At 41.3% G+C, this 6,546-nt stretch overlaps 1 pseudogene; it reads left to right on the top strand.

The window, feature by feature from the left end:
- Positions 1–4,361: 4,361 nt before the first annotated feature.
- LOC126008752 (katanin p60 ATPase-containing subunit A1-like) lies at positions 4,362–6,259 on the top strand (annotated as a pseudogene).
- The last annotated feature ends 287 nt before the right edge of the window (positions 6,260–6,546 follow it).

The raw sequence follows: 6,546 nt of genomic DNA, 5'->3' as shown, positions 1-6,546 counted from the left end.
GGACAGTGTTTAGCTGTAGTCTGTGAAAAATAAATGGCTATCCTAAGGAAATTAAGACAAAGTGGCAAGAGAACTCCATATGATATTAATCTTTAATCTTTTAACTACATTCTTAAGAACTCTAGATGTGTCATTAGATGCATATAAAATTTTATGTTGATGGTATTTTATCATGCTGAACAGCTACAACCAAAGAATTTCTCTTTTAGGAGGTAGATGGAGTCCTTGGACCACACCCAGCAATGATAGGAGCTGCTACTCCCAGTTCATGGTGGGAGGTCGCTTCTGGCAATGCTCAAGGCATCATTCAGTGCTAGGGAAGAAAACTAACCCTCCCAAATGCAATGCCTGTTCCCAGCCCTTTGAGCTTTCTTTCCAGCTCCAGCTTTTAGGTTGTTTTTTAGTACATTAAAGTTCTTCTTTTACTTTAATTAATTTATTCATTCATTTATTGAGGTACGTTGTTTACAAGTCTGTTTTTTAGGCATGCAATGTTATCAAACCACACAGACCATCAAAGTAATTAGATTTTTAAATTAGCCAATGCTAAGGACATAGAAAGCAAAATTATAGATGCAGGAATTTTGAAATATAGTAAATATCCCCATGACTTTAGCAATTCACCTCAGAATAAGAACAATCCCAACTGCTCTGTATTTAAAATATGTTTCTTCCTTATGCACTAACTTGCCCCTCCCCACACCTGAACTAACCACAATCCTGAAATTTGCAGTTATAAATGCTTTGCTTTTCTTATAGTATTTCTCCATATGTATAATAAACTGCTTAGCACTAAGTAAAGCATTTTATAAAATGGCATTGAGCATTTTAAGTCTTTTTTTTTCTTTTTTCTTTCTTTCTTTATTTATTTATTTATTATGAGAACAAGGGTGCAAAGAAAGAGGACAAGGTAAAGTTACAGTGGAAGGACAATCACCCATAACATAATTCTCAGAAGTCCCCTTGCTGATATCTTATCTTTGAACTTTCAGCCAAAGAACGTTATGATAAATAAAGCAGAATCCATGTACAATTACTTTGTCCCTCAAGTACCCAGATTGTAACACATTATAATATTTCTTAACAGTACACAAGGCAATCTAAAGCCATGAAACTTACGTAACTCCTTAAACATTACAGGCATAGTATTTTCTTACATTTCCATATACATGCATATTAGCTTAAGTTAACCTCAAATTTTAAGTGAGTTCTTTTTAAGTATTAGAGTCAAAGGAGCACAGTAAAAGTGGTGTTAGAGTAGCAATTGTTGTTTGCATAGGCCCACCAAAATATGAGGGACATGGAAAGAAATAACCTTGGCCTAAGTACAAAGAGACCAGACCCCTGAAGTTTCCTGGCACAAGACCAAGTCTAGGCTCCAGGCAAGTTAGATCGTCCAATCCAATACATTGTCTGTAGTGCCAACACACTTTTATTTTTCACACAGTCTCTGTTGTTGGTATCATGTTTCTGTATTAAAGATCCTGGAATCTGCATATCTTACATTGAAGTCAGGATGTGGAGCATCCTCTCCTTTCACCTCACAATCAAAGGGCAACGCAGAGAGCCCTGTCCTGTAAGCAGGTCGTTGTTGTTGTTAAGTCTTCTCAGTGTTAAGGGAAGTCTCTTTTGAGCAGGTCGAAGTCTGAGCAGTGTAGGTCTTCTGTGGTAGAGGATTGCTTCCAGGTGATGTTATAGACCAGCCTGGATGTTTCGTGGATGGCTTCCCTGGTTCAGGGGAGAATGGATTATGCCCTTTCTTCTGAGGTCTGTGCCAGGTCGTTATGTCAATGTTCAGGGTGTAAGGTCCCTTTGCACTACAAGATTTGTGTGTTCCAATCGCTATTAGATAGGATCTTATTTGTATGTACAGTATTTTCCCATTTTAATGTGCCTATGCAAATAAGAAGCAATGCCACGTGGTGTTATTGGCGCATATGGGGGCCATAAGAACAATTCCAATGATTCCCATGACATGGTTCAATCATAAGCATTAAACTGGGGGACTCTTCCACCAAAATTCCTTGTTAAACAGCTCAAAAAGAGAAGATAAAAAGTGGTTAGAATCATCACTGTATAAGACAACATTTAGTAAGAATTATAGCTGTCAGAGAAAAAACACAAAATATTCTAAAGAAATATGTGTCCATTTTATGTATCTTGAAACAGTTTGGGGTTGTCACACACAATGCACAGCTTTGGACTGTGATTAGGATTGTACACTACTGAAGTTAAAAAGAGTAATGTAGGTTAGTGATGTTTGAGAGGAGGTTAGAGAGTTAAGGAGTAAAAAAGAGCTTTTGTAGGGGTGTGGGAAAGGGCAGAATACAAAATGAACATTCTGTATACGCAAAACATAACATAAGAATAAGGAATATTCTGAATACATGAAGTACGCGCGGGGGCGTGAGCCCCCGCTGTAGTTTTTGGATGCCTAGGGAGGAATTTCTCACCCCCTCCCCCCAGGGCCCGATTAACCAGGCGTGGCCCTGAAGACCCGCCTGGTGTGGGGGGAATCTTGCTCGCCTGGACTAAGTGGTCAGCCCAGGGGTCCTATGGCTAGCTGTCCTGCCCAGAGGCCCCAGCTCGGCTGGGCTCAGAACACTCCACATGCCAGGATTTCGTGTACCTTTGAGCATTTTAAGTCTTTTGTGAATTTTTTCATTCAACACTATTTTTTTGTCTGTTGGTTTTTGTTTGTTTTGGGGTCATGCCCAGTGATACCCAGGGGTTATTTTTGGCTCTGCACTCAGGAATCACACCTGGTTGGTTCAAGGGACCATATGGAACACATGGGATCAAAATTAGGTTGGCCACATGCAGGACAAGCCTCCTACCCACTGTACTATCATTCCAGCCCTCAACACTATGTTGTCAAAATTCATTTTAGATTATAACTGGCTAGCTGTACTTAATATTATAATCACTAGTATAATGTTATATATCACTGTTATAATGGCAACTAGAATTTGAGCTATTTTTAGAATTTTTCTATTACAAATAACATTACCAACACTGTTACATACATTAGAACATATATAGTGATGCTAGAGTTTCTCTAGGTTGTACTTAAGAAAAGAAGGGCTGGGTGCTAAGGTATATTTATATTTATACGAAAATGCTAAAAATCACTTTCAAAATAGTTGTACTAATAAATATATTTTTCTTTTATCAAGTTCTACTTTACCACTGAGCTATTTTTCACTTAGTAGTTAATATTGCCAACTCTGCCTTTAACTCTTATTGTTTTTTAAATGTATCACAAAGTTAATTGTTAGAGAGTTAATTGGCATTTCCTTGCTTATAGACAAAATTGAGTATATTATCATCTGCACTGGACATTTGGTTTTCTTTTGTATCTGACCAAGCCTTCTTGTCCATTTTATATTAGCTTGTCTGTCTTTTTTATTATTTATTGGTATGTACACTTATTAATAAAACATTATTGATTTGCAGATATGAGTCTTTTGTCAGTTACATGTGTTAGAAATTATGTTTCCAAGTTTATAGCTAGCATTTTCAACATATTTATGGTGTCTTTTATCAAATACGTTTTTTATTTTAATGTATTTCTATTTATCAGTTTTTTATAGTTATGTTTTTTTCATATCTTAAGAAACCAAACCCAACTCTGAAGCAAAACTGAAAATAAGTCTTCTGATCTGTCAGCTATTTATATTTGAAAATCATATAAATTAATGTTTTCAAAGTATTCTTTGTGTTGCTTTGTTTGTTCTTTGTGTTGTTTGTTTGGGGGCCACACTGGCTGTACTTATTGTGCTTTTTCCTGGCTTGGTGCGCAGGGATAACTCCTTCCAGGTCTTGGAAGACAAAATGCAGTTCCAGGGACCTAACTTAGGTTAGCTAAGTGCAAGGCCAGAACTTTGCCTTCTGAAATCACTGTGCTCCTTTTCTTTCGAAGTATTCTAAAGTTTAAGTAAATTTTAAAAAATAAAATCACCTGAATAATAAGTATCTAGGTATTTTTTTTTTGTTTGGGGGCCACACCCAGTGACGCTCAGGGGTTACTTCTGGCTATGTGCTCAGAAATCGCTCCTGCCTTGGGAGACCATCTGGGATGCCAGGGGATTGAACTGCGGTCTGTCCGAGGTTAGCGCATGCAAGGCAAACATCCTACCGCTTGTGCCACCACTCGGCCCCATCTAGGTATTTTTTTTAAAGCTAACTCACAGACTTCTTTTTTAAAAAAAATAAAACCATTAAACAATTGCCATATGCTAGGTTCTACTTAAGCCTAATAAAATCATAAGTAAAAAAAAAAATTAAACAGGGAGTGGCGGAGACCAGAAGTGGCCCGGCAGGGTCTCCCTCTATCCTTCCCTCCCTCCTTTCCAGAGGCCCTCGAGGCCGCCACCGGCTGCAGAGCTTGGCCGGTCGGACCCTGGACTGGGCTCGGGTTCCCCGGGAGCATCGGCCAACCCGGCTTTCACGTGAGTGAGCATGAGTCTCTTTATGATCAGTGAGAATGTGAAACTAGCTCGTGAATATGCATTACTGGGAAATTATGACTCAGCCATGGTCTACTATCAGGGAGTACCTGACCAGAGGAACAAGTACCTGTACTCAGTCAAAGACACATACCTCCAGCAGAAGTGGCAACAGGTTTGGCAGGAAATCAGAGTGGAAGCGAAGCATGTTAAGGACATCATGAAAACACTAGAGAACTTTAAACTAGACCACACTCCCCTGAAAGCAAGCGCACCAGGAGCTTCTGGCTTCTGAGAGAGAAGTCTGGTCCTTGCCGGTACCTGTGGAGCAAAGACCCTCGCCAGGACCTAGGAAACGTTAGTCTCCACAGTACAGTGACCCTTAAGCCCATGGAAACCGTCCAGGTGCAGCTAGCCGAGTTCACCGCCCATCGACACACGGCCTTCACAACGAAAGAGGGAAAGCTGTCCGTTGTCGGGAAAAGAAGGAACAGAATAAAGGAAGAGAGGAAAAGAACAAATTACCTGCGGCAGTCACAGAACCAGAGGCACATAAATTTGACAGTACCGGATATGACAAAGACTTAGTAGAAGCTTTGGAAAGAGATATAATCTCTCAGTATCCCAATATTCGATAGGATGTTATTGCTGATTTAATAGAAGCAAAAAGGTTGCTTAAGGAAGCTGTGGTGTTACCAATGTGGATGACAGAATTTTTTAAAGGCATCAGGAGACCATAGAAAGGAGTGCTGATTGTCGGCCCTCCTGGCACAGGGAAGACCCTGCTTGCCAAAGCAGTGGCTACAGAATGCAAGACCACCTTCTTCAAAGTCTCCTCTTCCACGCTCACCGTGGAGAGTCGGAGAAGCTCATGTGTCTTCTCTTCAAAATGGCCCGATTTTATTCCCCAGCCACTATATTTATTGATGAGATCGACTCCATTTGTAGTCGCAGGGGGACTTCAGAAGAGCATGAGGCCAGCAGAAGGGTGAAGGCCGAGCTGCTGGTTCAGATGGATGGTGTTGGAGGTGCCTCCGAGAACGATGACCCTTCCAAAATCGTCGTGGTTCTTGCAGCGACTAATTTTCCCTGGGATATTGATGAGGCTTTAAGACGACGTCTTGAAAAAAGGATCTATATTCCGTTACCATCAGCAAAGGGCAGAGAGGAGCTATTGCGGATAAGCCTGCGAGAGCTGGAATTGGCCAGTGATGTTGACCTCACAAAAATAGCAGAGAACATGGAAGGTTATTCCGGGGCAGACATCACCAATGTGTGCAGAGGGGCACACCCAGTGGTGCTCAGAGGATTACTCTTGGCTGGATAAGGGGACCATATGGGATGCCAGGGATCAAAGCCCAACCGGGTGGCTGTGTGCCCTACCCACTATGACGTTGCTCCGGACCCCTCCAAGTGATACTTTATAGGACCAGAGTGATAGTCCAGCAGCTGGGTGCTTGCTTTACATGCAGGTGATGTGGATTCAGTCCCTGACACCACACAGAATCCTCTGGGCTGTGCCAGAGGGGTGTGTGTGAGCCCTGAGCACCACTGGGTGGGGCAGTGTGTGTTTGTATCTATCTTTTGCTTTTTTTTCCAATTCAAAACTTAGGGATGCATCCTTGATGGCCATGAGAAGATGTATTGAAGGTTTGACTCCTGAAGAAATCCGAAATCTTTTGAGAGAAGAAATGCACATGCCCACAACTATGGAGGATTTTGAAATGGCTTTGAAAAAGGTTTCCAAATCAGTATCTGCTGCAGACATTGAAAGATATGAAAAATGGATATTTAAGTTTGGATCATGTTAATAATTCTCACATGTAACTGTGAGAACCCTGCCTTAAGTGTTTGAATAACTAAATGTACTTTTCCATTGAAAAAAATTAAACAGGGGGCCGGGCGGTGGCGCTGGAGGTAAGGTGCCTGCCTTGCCTGCGCTAACCTAGGACGGACCGCGGTTCGATCCCCCGGTGTCCCATATGGTCCCCTAAGAAGCCAGGAGCAACTTCTGAGCGCATAGCCAGGAGTAACCCCTGAGCGTCACAGGGTGTGGCCCAAAAACCAAAAAAAAAAAAAATTAAACAGGAAAATTATC

This window comes from Suncus etruscus, chromosome 1, assembly GCF_024139225.1.
Source record: "Suncus etruscus isolate mSunEtr1 chromosome 1, mSunEtr1.pri.cur, whole genome shotgun sequence".
In the NCBI taxonomy this organism is placed as follows: domain Eukaryota; kingdom Metazoa; phylum Chordata; class Mammalia; order Eulipotyphla; family Soricidae; genus Suncus; species Suncus etruscus.
This window is presented reverse-complemented; position numbering and strand designations above follow the sequence as displayed.